The following is a 15,587-nucleotide window of genomic DNA, read 5'->3' on the forward strand; positions in this document are numbered from 1 at the left end:
GTCCCCATGGAGCATAAGGTGTGATAAGACTTCATGTATCCTGGAAGGGGAAGAGGCATCCTGGGCTCTGTGCCTGGCCACATCTTCAGCTGAGTGCATGGGTGACCCAGGGTGGTATTTCTTTGTTTTGTTTTGTTTTTCATTTTTTTAGCATGCTTGAGAGAGATGAGAAGTATCAACTCATAGTTGCGGCACTTTAGTTGTTCATTTATTGTTTTCTCATATGTGCCTTGACCTGGGGGCTCCCGCCAAGCCAGTGACCCCTTGCTCAAGCCAGTGACCTTGGGATCAAGCCAGTCACTTTTGGCTTCAAGCCAGCAATCTTTGGCCTCAAGCCAGTGACCTTGAACTCAAGCCAGCGACTTTGGGTCTCAAGCCAATGATCTTGGGGCTCAAGACAGAAACCATAGGGTCATGTCTATGATCCCACTCTCAAGCTGGTGACCCCGCGCTCAAGCTAGTGAGCCCATGCTTATGTTGGTGATCTCGGGGCTTGGAACCAGGCTCGTCAGAGTCCCAGGTTGAGACTCTATCCACCTGAAGAGAGACTTGCTAATCTCATTCTCAGAGATGCCTCTGTTCACCAAGGAAGCAAGGCTGACGTAATCAGCACACCCCATGCCTCCCAACATTGGAGGACTGGATAAGATCAAGTACAGGCAAAGAATGTGAAAAGGACTAAAAGGCACTCCACAGAATCCAAGACACTCACAGTCAGGTGCTGGGCATCCTTCAGACAGCAGCCCAGCTCTCGGGGTGCTCCCTGTACCCAGGACAGGCTGCAGAGTTCTAAACAACCCATGCTGCCTGAGCTACTCAGAATATCTGATCGTAGTAAGCTTAGGGCATGGCATTGTTCCTTATTCTCTCTCACAGAAGGAGGGTAAAAAAACCAGTAACACAAAATGAGATTATTATCATCATAAGCTCTAGCAAATGAACAATTTAGCCTACATTTACTGAGCAGCAACAAACCACGCTTTTACTGCAGAGGAGCCCAGGATAAAGGTGACTTTCATTCTACTCATTTGCTCATTCTTTCCCTTATTCACTCATGAAGCATGTATTTAATACCTATTGTCAAACACTATGCCAAGTTCTGAGGGTAACACATTATGATACAAAAATACATGAACATGATACCATATTCCCCCATGTATAAAATGCACCCTTTTTTGAAAAATTTAGGGTCTAAAAACTGGTGCGTCTTATACAGTGGTTGTGGTATTTCAAATGACATCGATGGAACTGAGGATGAGGCAATATATGAAGACAGTGATTCATCATCAGACACAGATGAAGACAAGCTAATGGATGGGAGTTTTGACAGTGATGAGGAGTTGTATAAATTTTATGATGAATAAAATTTGAGTTCAATAACTTTATGTAATACTTTTTTTTCAAATTTCGGGCCCTAAAATTAAGGTGCATCTTATACATGGGAGCGTCTTTTACATGGGAAATATGGTAAATATAAATAGTTTAAAGATGAACAAGGTACCTAGGGAGTATAGAGAAGGGAAAGTTAATCCTAACTTAGGACATCAGAGAAACTTCCTGGAGGAGGCAACATGTGAGCTGGTCTTATGTGATGGTGGACTTTTGGCACAAAGAGATGGAGAAGAGCTCCACAGATAGAGGGAAGTGTGACACCAGCAGTGAGTCAAGAGAGCCCCTGGTGGCCCCCAGGGAAGCTGGGTCTTTCTTTGGCGTAACAGGAACTAAGACAAGAGCTGGTCCCTGCTCAGAGTTGGCGGTTGGCCTCAGTTCCCTATCTTAAACCTCAGAGCTAGACTCCCCATCTCTCTTTCCCAAGATTCAATTTTGCCCCAGTTCCCACTTCAAACAATAGGTCAGAGGGAGTGGTTAATCCCCTGCCCTCTGCCCATCAGCACTGCTGTCAGCTGGGGGATGGGGGACATGGCGTCCCTCTCACCAGGCTCTCTCTGCAGGCCCCAGCCTGACTTTGCATCAATACCACATTGGGGCACTGAGAGGAGTAGCCCCAACAAGGGGAGGGGCAGACCTCCGCTTATCACGGATGCCTGCTGAATTCTTGGTCCCGGGCTGCAAAGCATGTTAGTACAATACTAGGAGCCACTACTGGGATCTGGGCTGGTCAGCTTCACTTTCTGAAGTGACTTTGGAGTCCAGGGGAGATGGATGGATGAGGGGGAGGGCAAGCAGCAGCAAAGTCTGGAGGCCGCTGCATTGTCTAAGGGACACATATTTTTCCTGAACTCTGGAAAAGCCAAATGGAATGAAAAGAAATGAAGACAAGCAAGAGAGGTAGCCAGAGAGACCACCAGGAATTGCCATAGCTGGCAGCAGGCAGACTGGGTGAGGCAAGAGGTACCCATTGTGCTGAGGCTTTGAAGCTAGGTCAGTGGTTCCCAACCCCCGGGCTGCGGACTGGTACTAGTCTGTGGGCCATTTGGTATCGGTCTGCAGAGAAAGAATAAATAACTTACATTATTTCCGTTTTATTTGTATAAGTCTGAACGATGTTTTATTTTTTAAAAATGACCAGATTCCCTCTGTTACATCCACCTAAGACTCACTCTTGAAGCTTGTCTCGGTCACGTGATACATTTATCTGTCCCATCCTAAAGGCCAGTCCATGAAAATATTTTCTGACATTAAACCGGTCCGTGGCCCAAAAAAGTTTGGGGACCACTGAGCTACATGACAAGGAGGATGTTTGTGCTATTGACTGAATAAGGAAGGAAAGAGCCAGAGGAATTCTTGTGCATATTGGGGAGGTGGCTGAGGGGGAAAGGTTAGTTGGGGATCCATTGCATTAGCGCAGTTCTGAGCTATTGCTGTGGAAGACATTGACAGGTTGGATGGCCAACTGGACCCAGAAAGTCCCAATGCTCAGCAGAAGGTCAAGCCACAGGCTAGGGAGGGAGGAATGGGGGAGAAATGAAAGTGAGATGTCCTGCCAGGTAGCCCAGCTGGCTCCTTCTCTGCCTGTCAATCTTGAAGTAACACAGAAATCCTGGTGTCAATAAAGGGTGCTGCATGTGCTACGTCTTGGACTGACGACATTTCTGCCTGCTGTGGATCCTTGTCCTATAGAAGTCATATTCACCATTCTGACATTTTCCCATGTGCTCCAATGTGAAATTACAGTCTTAGTTGTAAAACCTCTTCCAGGAAGACTCTTTGGGAAAATAATGAATTATCAGATGGGTTCTTCCACAAGACATGAAGGCCAAAGTCATCAGCAAAGTCTACCAAATGTCAGGGCAGAGGCAGATAAAATATGAAGTTTTGTCAAAAGTGGGTTAGACTCAATGGGAGTTCCTGTTTCTTTCCAGGGAAACAGGGGGCTGGTTATCACTCCAGTGTTTGTGTCCCTCAGGCCTCGGGTCAGTAACAGTATGAAGTCTCTTAATCTCCGCTTCATGGTTGAGCAGACTTGGGAGGGGACTGAAGGAGCTTCACTTCCTCTCTGTCTCGAACAGGTGCAGACAGATGAACATTCTGTGCATAACTGAAGTCAGAGGAGGCAAACTCTGTCCTCCGCTTGGAGATTCAGACACTGACCTGTCTGGAAACAGTTTGCTCCTGACTGTCCCCCAAGACCGCTTGTTTTCATTGGGTGCCAGCCCTGGACAGTCAACATGATGGCTCCAGCTTTGTTAGTGTGGCGTTTGTCCTCCCATGTACCCTATTGTGGTCCATACCCCTTGTATTAGTCAGCTGTGGCTGCAGGAACCAAGTACCACGCAGTGAGTGACTTGAACAGCAGAAATCAATTGTCCCAATGCTCTGGAGACTGGAAATTCAAGACCAAGGTGTCAGCAGAGCTGGCTTCTGCTGAGGACTGTGAGAAAGGATCGGCTCCATGCTTCCCTCCCGGCTTCTGGTGGTTTGCAGGCTATCCTTGGCCTTCCTCAGCTTGTGGAAGCATGGCCTTCATGTCATGTTTATGTTCATGTTCATGTTCGTGTTCACGTTCATGTTCATGTTCATTTGGAATTCTTCCTGTGTGCATGCCATTGTCCAAATTCCCTTCTTTATAAAGACACCAATTATACTGGTTTAGGGGGCATCCTACCCTAGTATCTTAATAAATTTGCAATGACCCTATTTCCAATTGAGGCCTCATTCTGAGGTCCTGGGGGTGAGGATTTCAGCATCTGAATTTGGAGGTGGCACAATTCAACCAGCAGCATCCTGCTTCTCCCTCTTTGGAAGCCTCTCACAGAGCCCTCATTCCCAGCAAGTGTAGAGGACCATGCTTACAGCCACAGGGCACCTCCGCCCTGGCTCTGCACCGTAAAGGGGGATCAGAGCCTCCAGCCACTGTGGGAAGCTCTCTGTGGGAAACTAGGCAGCTGTTGGGGCTCATCTGAGTGTTGAGATTTCTGGAGCACAGAAACTTTAACACACCAGGTGCTGCCTACTTCCTTTCCGGGCCAGCCACGCTCAGACCCAAAACTCCTCCCTTCTCTGGAGACTGTAGAGGACCCAGGTGCTTCTCCCTGAGAGAATTCTAGTCAGTCCTGGGTTCAGATGTTTGTCTAGTCACTGAAAACACCTCTTTTTTTTTTTACAGGGACAGAGAGAGACTTAGAGAGAGAGAGAGATAGTGACAGACAGACAGGAACAGAGAGATGAGAAGCATCAATCATTAGTTTTTTGCTGCGACACCTTAGTTGTTCATTGATTGCTTTCTCATATGTGCCTTGACCGAGTAACCCCTTGCTACCGCAGACCGAGTAACCCCTTGCTCGAGCCAGCGACCTTGGGTCCAAGCTGGTGAGCTTTGCTCAACCAGATGAGCCTGCGCTCAAGCTGGCGACTTCGGGGTCTCGAACCTGGGTCCTCCGCATCCCAGTCCAACGCTCTATCCACTCTACCACCGCCTGGTCAGGCTTAAACACTCTTTGAATAAATATCACTCGAAGAACATGGGGAGCCTTGGTCAGTGCAAAAGGACAACTATTCTGTCCTTGGAGCTCTCTGTTGATAAAACTGTCTTCTTGTCCTAAATCCCTTCCCTCTTGGCACCCTCTCTGAGCCTTGTCCATGAGGTTTTGGAAGGGCCCTGTGTGGTTCTGGGCAAGGAGCTGGTGTCAGCCTCAGCTGCCATCCTGAGCTCCCAGGTGTCTGTCTGCAGAGGGGTGGCCTGCGTGATGGCTGCTGCCACCAGGCCACCCCCATGAGGCCACCCCCAGCCCAGAGCCTTGTCGGAAGTTTCTAAACAGGGCAAGATCAGTTTGCTGAGCTCGCCCCTCCTTGTCCAAATTATCTTTGGAAGGAGGGGGTTGGGGCAGCAGCAGAGAGCTGGGAGCTCATCCTGAAGCCACATTTGTGTAGCCAACATGATGGTATTGCTTGAAGAATTCAAGCCTATAAGAGCTTTAGGGGGCCCTGACCGGTTGGCTCAGCGGTAGAGCATCGACCTGGCGTGCGGGGGACCCAGGTTCGATTCCCGGCCAGGGCACATAGGAGAAGCGCCCATTTGTTTCTCCACCCCCCCCCCCTCCTTCCTCTCTGTCTCTCTCTTCCCCTCCCGCAGCCAAGGCTCCATTGGAGCAAAGATGACCCGGGCGCTGGGGATGGCTCCTTGGTCTCTGCCCCAGGCGCTAGAGTGGCTCTGGTCGCGGCAGAGCGATGCCCGGAGGGGCAGAGCATCGCCCCCAGAGGGGCAGAGCATTGCCCCCTGGTGGGCAGAGCATCGCCCCTGGTGGGCGTGCCGGGTGGATCCTGGTCAGGCGCATGCGGGAGTCTGTCTGACTGTCTCTCCCCATTTCCAGCTTCAGAAAAATACAAAAAAAAAAAAAGAGCTTCAGGGAAGCTGCGCACCTCTCCTCAAGTTAAGGGCCTGTTCTCAGGCTCCAGTGCTTCCTTGAAAGCCTCAACCCCCAGAGTCACATCTGCCTCCAGAGTCTGGCTGATCCACTGATCCACTCCCCCTACCTCTTCCTCCCCCAGGAGATGTGGCAGTAATGGGGGTGGGAGGAGGGGGTCCTACTAAGGGATGGAGGAGAAATCAGAAAATGGGGTTACCAGACCCACAGTGGCTGTGTATGTATGTGTACACGTTGGCACTTTATTTTAGTTTATTCTCCTTATTTTTTTCTACAAAAGTAATACTTGCTCAAGGTGAAAGTCAAATAGTTACAGTGTTGTTAAACAGAAAGTAAATAGAGATGATATCAGAGTGATGGTGCGGTAGGAAGCGATACCGATAAATCTCCCCATAAACTCAACAAGATCTTCAACCAGAAACAGAAAAACCTATCCTTGGAACCTTCAGATGCTTCGCAACACACCCGAAGGTATGGTCGAGCTAAAGATTGGCTAGATATCTGGTCAAACCCCGGGGGAAATAGGGAGTAAGAAATGCTCCGCCTTCCTCTCTAACCCAAACAGGATGGCTTTCACTGAGAACTGAGAATATAGAAACTAAGGCGGGCATAGGGAGTGAATAGATCCAGGTCATGGTACAAACAGCCAAACCAGGCTGTGGCACGGAGATCCAAGCCAAGGAAAAACCTGGGCAATTCAAGCTAACACGCGCGCCAAACCCAGACAAAGAAAGACAAGTGGGGCAGCCATTTTCCGCATCTCCTGGTCAGTGCGCGTGGATAGTGGGCAAGAGATTCCTACGAACACTTCAGGGGTGGGCACCGCCCGTGCTAACCCACAGAGAGGCAGAGTCAGAGGCCTCTGTGTGGGCAAAAAGCGGAATCTCTGAGGAACCCCAGCGCCCTGAGGGGACCAGGCACGGGGAGGGAGCTGGAGCCAATTCCAACGCTGGAACTTTTCTGTGCAGGTGGAGGGCTTTCTCGGAGTGAGAGGCGTCTGGCCTGATATCCTGGTCAGCGCACACGGAGAGTGGGCAGGAGATTCCTCCGAACTCCTCAGGGGTGGGCGCCCGTGTTTTCCCACAGAGGGGCAGAGTCAGGGGCCTGTGTGTGGGCTGAAAGCGGAATCTCCAGGCCACCCCAGCACCCTGGGAAAGCCGCGCACGGGGATGGAGCGAAAGCCAATTCCAACGCCGGAACTTTTCCGTGCAGGCTGAGGGCTTTCTCGGAGTGAGAGACCACTGGCCTGATATCCAGGTCGGCGTGCACGGAGAGTGGGCAAGAGATTCCTCTGAACTCCTCAGGGGTGAGCGCCCGTGTTTTCCCACAGAGGAGCAGAGTCAGAGGCCTGTGAGCAGGCCAGGAGCAGAATCTCCGAGCCGCCCCAGCACCCTGAGGGGGCCGCACACAGGGAGAGAGTGAGAGCCAATTCCAATGCTGGAACTTTTCCATGCGGGCAGGGGTTTCACTCAAAGTGTGATGCGGCTGGCCTGACATCCTGGTCAGTGCGCACGGAGAGTGGGCAAGAGATTCCTCTGAATGCCTCAGGAGTGGGCACCCGTGTTATCCCACAGAGGGGCAGAGCCAGAGGTCTTTGAGTAGGTGGAAACCCTGCCTGATTATGCTAGCAGCTCTGACCGACTGAGCCTTACTCAGAGCCCTGTGCTGAGTGGGAATAGAGTGGGGAGTTGCCAGCTCTTTGAGCCTCTTACTATCCAGGCAGAGGCAGCAGCAACCCCATAGCTGGATTATCAGGCTTCTAATTGTGGAAGGAAAGACTAGGAGAGAGGCTCCAGGAACACTCTCACAGTGAGAGACCCTCTCACTGTTGGAGCCTATAAACGCTAATGAGCCTCAACTGCCAACAAGACTAAAGCCCAATACATGACATTGCCATAGAGAATTATCAACTGCAAACCTCTACCAGAGCGTGCCACAGGGGCAGAACCTGGGGTACAAAGTCACCAACCAGGAAGAGAGACAGAAAAGAAAAAGCAAGATGATAACCTCTCAAAATCAAGAATAATCTGCAGACTTTATAACCTATCCCATTTTATTATATTTGTTTGTCTATGTCTCTTTTCTTCATTCTTGATTTTTTTTTCCTATTCCAATTTGGTCGTTTAATTCTCTGTCAGTCTTACTCTTGCCTCTCTTTGAACTACACTACCCATAAGTGTTACATCTCCCATTATCTTTTCTTTCCTCTTCTTTTCTCTCTATGAGGGTTGCAATCCAAAACCCCTAACTCTCTCTCTCTCTCCTCCTTTTTCTTCTTTTAGTAGTTCCGTCTTTTTTTTCTCTCTCTCTCTCTCTTTTCTCCCTCTATATTAGTCTTTTCCTTTCTCCTTTACGTCTTCTCTCATTCAAACCTCAATAATGAACAAATTATCTTATCTGGGACTCAAACTTAAGTTTGTGGCATTTTGGGGGGTTTTTACTTCACCTTTTTAACTCATTAGCAGTGCTCCCATCCCTGGCTAGTTCTTGTTCCACTAAATACAATAGTAATTTTTTAATTTTCCACCCCTTTTTCCTGTTTCCCTCTTATTCCTCTCATCATAACTCTTAGTCAGCCAACACCTAAAAGCAAATCATTTTATTCTTGACCCAAATTTTTTCCTTATTTGCTTTTTGTGGGTCTATACCACCCCCTTTTATATATATATATATATATATATATATATATATATATATATATATATATATATATTTATTTTTTCTGTTTTTCTATTTCTTTTACCCCTTTATTACTTCTCCCCAATTCAGGCCCTCCACTACAGGTATTGTTTGTTCTATTTAGTACAATATAATTCACAGTTCACCACAAGATTTTCTCAAGAAAGAGGGGAGAGGAGAGGAGAGAAAAAAAGGAGGGGAAGGAATAATTCCCTTTTTTCTCAAATTTTTATCTTATTTTATTTTTCTTTATTTAATGATTAATTTAAAAAAAAAACCTCAATTTTTTATTTTTATTTTCTTAACTTTTTATTCCTTATTAAATCTCATTAATACTATCAACAAAACCACCCTCAGATGCCACTAAAGAAGAGAAAATCGAATATCATGGATACAAAAGAAAGAGAGGTAACACAGAGAGATGAGGAAAAATCTATGGAGAAAAAATTTAAGATATTGGAAACCTTGGAGTTAAACGACAGAGAATTTAAAATAGAAATCCTAAAAATACTCAGAGATATACAAGAAAACAGAGAAAGGCAATTTAGGGAGCTCAGAAAACAACTCGATGAACACAAAGAGTATATCTCCAAGGAAATTGAAACTATAAAAACAAATCAAACAGAGATGAAAAACTCAATTCACGAGCTGAAAAACGAGGTAACAAGCTTAGCTAATAGAACAGGCCAGATAGAAGAGAGGATTAGTGAAATAGAAGACAAGCAACTTGAGGCACAACAAAGAGAAGAAGAAAGAGACTCAATAATTTTAAAAAATGAGATACCCCTACAGGAATTATCTGACTCCATCAAAAAGAATAACATAAGAATAATAGGTATATCAGAGGGAGAAGAGAGAGAAAATGGAATGGAGAACATACTCAAACAAATAATAGATGAGAACTTCCCAAGCCTGTGGAAAGAACTAAAACCTCAAATTCTAGAAGCAAACAGAACTCCAAGTTTTCTTAACCCCAACAAACCTACTTCAAGGCACATCATAATGAAATTGGCACAAACCAACTGCAAAGAAAAAATTCTCAAGGCAGCCAAGGAAAAGAAGAATAGAACATATAAAGGAAGGCCCATTAGATTATCATCAGATTTCTCAACAGAAATTCTAGCTAGAAGAGAGTGGACCCCAATATTTAAAGTCTTGAAAGAGAGGAACTTTCAGCCACAAATACTATACTCATCAAAGCTATCCTTCAAATATGAAGGAGAAATAAAAACATTCACAGATACAGAAAAGATGAGGGAATTTATCACCAGAAAACCCCCACTCCAGGAATTACTAAAGGGGGTTCTCCAATCAGATACAAAGAATAAAACAAAAAACAAAAAACAAAGCCACAAGTAAAAGCTCCAAGAAGAACACAATAAAACCAACTTTAAACTGTGACAACAAAAAGAAAGGGGGGAGAGGATGGAGATTAACAGTAGCAAAGTGCGATGGAGTGCAAAAGTACTCACAAAATAGTGCACTACAATGAACAGGGTAGAAATACTTTTCATTACTTAATGGTAACCACCATTGAAAAAACCACCACAGAAGAACATGATTTAAAAAAGATAGCAACAGAGGAAAGATGTATGGAACACAACCAAATAAAAACAAAAGATAGAAAAATGAAAGAGAAGGATCAAACAAGACACAAAACTAACAGAAAGCAATCTATAAAATGGCAATAAGGAACTCACAAGTGTCAATAATTACACTAAATGTAAACGGATTAAACTCACCAATAAAAAGGCACAGAGTAGCAGAATGGATTAAAAAAGAAAATCCAACTGTATGCTGCCTACAGGAAACTCATCTAAGTAACAAGGATAAAAACAAATTCAAAGTGAAAGGCTGGAAAACAATACTCCAAGCAAATAACATCCAAAAAAAAGCAGGCGTTGCAATACTCATATCTGATAATGTTGCTTACAAGACAGGAAAAGTACTCAGAGACAAAAATGGCCATTTCATAATGGCTAAGGAGACACTGAATCAAGAAGACATAACAATTCTTAATATATATGCACCAAACCAAGGAGCACCAAAATATATAAGACAGCTACTTATTGACCTTAAAACAAAAACTGACAAAAATACAATCATACTTGGAGACCTCAATACACCACTGACGGCTCTAGATCGGTCATCCAAACAGAGAATCAACAAAGATATAGCGGCCTTAAACAAAACACTAGAGCACCTGGGTATGATAGACATCTACAGGACATTTCATCCCAACGTGACTGAGTATACATTTTTCTCCAGTGTACATGGATCATTCTCAAGAATTGACCATATGTTGGGCCACAAAAATAACATCAGCAAATTCAGAAAAATCGAAGTTGTTCCAAGCATATTTTCTGATCATAAAGCCTTGAAACTAGAATTCAACTGCAAAAAAGAGGGGAAAAAAATCCCACAAAAATGTGGAAACTAAACAACATACTTTTAAAGAATGAATGGGTCAAGGAAGAAATAAGTGCAGAGATCAAAAGATATATACTGACAAATGAAAATGACAATAGGACATATCAGAATCTATGGGATGCAGCAAAAGCAGTGATAAGAGGGAAGTTCATATCACTTCAGGCATATATGAACAAACAAGAGAGAGCCCAAGTGAACCACTTAACTTCACACCTTAAGGAACTAGAAAAAGAAGAACAAAGACAACCCAAAACCAGCCAAAGAAAGGAGATAATAAAAATCAGAGCAGAAATAAATGAAATAGAGAACAGAAAAACTATAGAAAAAATTAATAGAACAAGGAGCTGGTTCTTTGAAAAGATCAACAAAATTGACAAACCCTTGACAAGACTTACCAAGGAAAAAAGAGAAAGAACTCATATAAACAAAATCCAAAATGATGATAGAGCGACTGGGAAGGCAAGGAGAAGCTGGGAGTGACGCCTCTGAGCCACGAAGGATTGTGGGAGAAGGTTGTCTCCAATTTCTCCTCCCCCTCCCCCCTTCCCGGCCAAGATGTCTGACATGGAAGATGATTTCATGTGCGATGATGAGGAGGACTACGACCTGGAATACTCTGAAGATAGTAACTCCGAGCCAAATGTGGATTTGGAAAATCAGTACTATAATTCCAAAGCTTTAAAGGAAGATGACCCAAAAGCAGCATTAAGCAGTTTCCAGAAGGTTTTGGGACTTGAAGGTGAAAAGGGAGAATGGGGATTTAAAGCACTGAAACAAATGATTAAGATTAACTTCAAGTTGACAAACTTTCCAGAAATGATGAACAGATATAAACAACTAATGACCTATATTCGAAGTGCAGTAACAAGAAATTATTCTGAAAAATCCATTAATTCTATTCTTGATTATATCTCCACTTCTAAACAGATGGATTTACTGCAGGAATTCTATGAAACAACATGGAAGCTTTAAAAGATGCTAAGAATGATAGGCTATGGTTTAAGACAAACACAAAGCTTGGAAAATTGTATTTAGAATGAGAGGAATATGGAAAGCTTCAAAAAATTTTACGCCAGTTACATCAGTCCTGCCAGACTGATGATGGAGAAGATGACCTGAAGAAGAATACACAGTTATTAGAAATATATGCTTTAGAAATTCAAATGTACACAGCACAGAAAATTAACAAAAAACTTAAAGCACTCTATGAACAGTCACTTCACATCAAGTCTGCCATCCCTCATCCACTGATCATGGGAGTCATAAGAGAATGTGGTGGTAAAATGCACTTGAGAGAAGGTGAATTTGAAAAGGCACATACTGATTTTTTTGAAGCCTTCAAGAACTATGATGAATCAGGAAGTCCAAGACAAACTACTTGCTTAAAATATTTGGTCTTAGCAAATATGCTAATGAAATCGGGAATAAATCCATTTGACTCACAGGAGGCCAAACCATACAAAAATGATCCAGAAATTCTCGCAATGACGAATTTAGTAAGTGCCTATCAGAATAACGATATCACTGAATTTGAAAAGATTCTGAAAACAAATCACAGCAACAACATGGATGATCCTTTCATAAGGGAACACATTGAAGAGCTTCTACGAAACATCAGAACACAAGTGCTCATAAAATTAATTAAGCCTTACACAAGAATACATATTCCTTTTATTTCTAAGGAGCTAAACATAGATGTAGCGGATGTGGAGAGCTTGCTGGTTCAGTGCATATTGGATAACACTATTCATGGCCGAATTGATCAAGTCAACCAACTCCTTGAGCTGGATCACCAGAAGCGGGGTGGTGCCCGATATACTGCACGAGATAAATGAACCAACCAGCTAAATTCTCTCAACCAGGCTGTAGTCAGCAAACTGGCCTAACAGAGAACAAGCTTTTACAGACAAACTTAAGGCAACAATGCAGAGATGTAATTCTTAAAAGAACTGGGAATGGCAAAACTACTGTCGGTTGATGTGTCCTGAAAATTATTGGAGTTCTGGCAGAAGTGCTTTTTTTGATCAACTGGTTTGTGTTTTGCTGCTGCATTTATCCCCCAAAAAAACAGCTTTAATCTCCAGAAGAAAACCAAAATGCCATGGGATTTATGCTGTATTGACATCTTGCCCTAAACATACAACATCATAGTAATTTGTCATGGGCAACATGACCAGAGAGAAGATTTTTGTCATGATTTTAAATACACTGACACGCTACTGTTGGTTAAATTTAAACATGTTTTACCTACAGAAATTCTCTCACAAATAACCTGCAATAACTTGAAATGCATACCCTTTTGAACACTTCCTTTTCTCGTGTATAAATTAAAAAGTTTGCTGCATTTTGCAAAATGTAAAAAAATAAAATAAAAATCCAAAATGAAAGAGGAGAAATCACCACGGACATCATAAATATACAAAGAATTATTGTAGAATACTATGAAAAACTTTATGCCACTAAATTCAACAACCTAGAAGAAATGGATAAATTCCTAGAACAATACAATCTTCCTAGACTGAGTCAAGAAGAAGCAGAAAGCCTAAACAGACCTATTAGTAAAGAAGAAATAGAAAAAACCATTAAAAACCTCCCCAAAAATAAAAGTCCAGGCCCAGACGGCTATACCAGTGAATTTTCTCAAACCTTCAAAAAAGACTTGGTTCCTGTTCTACTGAAAGTCTTCCAAAAAATTGAAGAAGAAGCAATACTTCCAAACACATTTTATGAGGCCAACATAACCCTTATACCAAAACCAGGCAAGGATGGCACAAAAAAAGAAACCTACAGACCAATATCTCTAATGAATACAGATGCTAAAATACTAAACAAAATACTAGCAAATCGAATACAACAACATATTAAAAAAATAATACATCATGATCAAGTGGGATTCATCCCAGAATCTCAAGGATGGTTCAACATACGTAAAACGGTTAACATAATATCAACAAAACAAAGAACAAGAACCACATGATCTTATCAATAGATGCAGAAAAGGCTTTTGATAAAATACAACATAATTTTATGTTTAAGACTCTCAACAAAATGGGTATAGAAGAAAAATATCTCAACATGATAAAGGCCATATATGATAAACCATCAGCTAACATCATACTATATGGCACAAAACTGAAGGCTTTCCCCCTTAAATCAGGAACAAGACAGGGTTGTCCACTCTCTCCACTCTTATTTAATGTGGTACTAGAGGTTCTAGCCAGAGCAATCAGACAAGACAAAGAAATAAAAGGCATCCATATCGGAAAAGAAGAAGTAAAGGTATCACTTTTTGCAGATGATATGATCCTATACATCTAAAACCCCAAAGAATCCACAAAAAGACTACTAGAAACAATAAGCCAATACAGTAAGGTTGCAGGATACAAAATTAACATACAGAAGTCAATAGCCTTTCTATATGCCAACAATAAAACATTTGAGAATGAACTCAAAAGAATAATCCCCTTCACGATTGCAACAAAAAAAATAAAATACCTAGGAATGAACATAACAAAGAATGTAAAGGACTTATACAATGAAAACTATAAACCATTGTTAAGGGAAATTGAAAAAGATATTATGAGATGGAAGAATATTCCTTGTTCTTGGTTAGGTAGAATAAATATAATCAAAATGGCCATATTACCCAAAGCAATATACAAATTTAATGCAATTCCCATCAAAATTCCAATGACATTTTTTAAAGAAATGGAACAAAAAATAATCAGATTTATATGGAACTATAAAAAGCCCTGAATAGCCAAAGCAATCCTAAAGAAAAGGAATGAAGCTGGGGGCATTACAATACCTGACTTTAAACTATATTATAGGGCCACGACAATCAAAACTGCATGGTATTGGCAGAAAAATAGACACTCAGACCAATGGAACAGAATAGAAAGCCCAGAAATAAAACCACATATATAGTCAAATAATTTTTGATAAAGGGGCCAACAACACACAATGGAGAAAAGAAAGCCTCTTCAACAAATGGTGCTGGGAAAACTGGAAAGCCACATGCAAAAGAATGAAGCTGGACTACAGTTTGTCCCCCTGTACTAAAATTAACTCAAAATGGATCAAAGATCTAAACATAAGACCTGAAACAATTAAGTACATAGAAGAAGACATAGGTACTAAACTCATGGACCTGGGCTTTAAAGAGCATTTTATGAATTTGACTCCACAGGCAAGAGAAGTGAAAGCAAAAATTAATGAATGGGACTACATCAGACTAAGAAGTTTTTGCTCAGCAAGAGAAACTGATTACAAGATAAACAGACAGCCAACTAATTGGGAAATGATATTTTTAAACACCTGCTCAGATAAGGGCCTAATATCCAAAATATACAAAGAACTCATAAAACTCAACAACAAACAAACAAACAATCCAATAAAAAAATGGGAAGAGGATATGAACAGACACTTCTCCCAGGAAGAAATACAAATGGCCAACAGATATATGAAAAGATGCTCATCTTCTTTAGTTATTAGAGAAATGCAAATCAAAATTGCAATGAGATACCACCTCACACCTGTTAGATTAGCTATTATTAACAAGACAGGTAATAGCAAATGTTGGAGAGGTTGTAGAGAAAAAGGAACCCTCATACACTGTTGGTGGGAATGTAAAGTAGTACAACCATTATGGAA

General features: G+C 42.5%; 1 pseudogene; it reads left to right on the forward strand.

Moving 5' to 3' along the window:
- Positions 1 to 11,450: 11,450 nt before the first annotated feature.
- Positions 11,451 to 13,261, forward strand: LOC136404131 (COP9 signalosome complex subunit 2 pseudogene; annotated as a pseudogene).
- The last annotated feature ends 2,326 nt before the right edge of the window (positions 13,262 to 15,587 follow it).

The sequence above is a fragment of the Saccopteryx leptura genome, chromosome 1 (assembly GCF_036850995.1).
Source record: "Saccopteryx leptura isolate mSacLep1 chromosome 1, mSacLep1_pri_phased_curated, whole genome shotgun sequence".
Taxonomy (NCBI): Eukaryota; Metazoa; Chordata; class Mammalia; order Chiroptera; family Emballonuridae; genus Saccopteryx; species Saccopteryx leptura.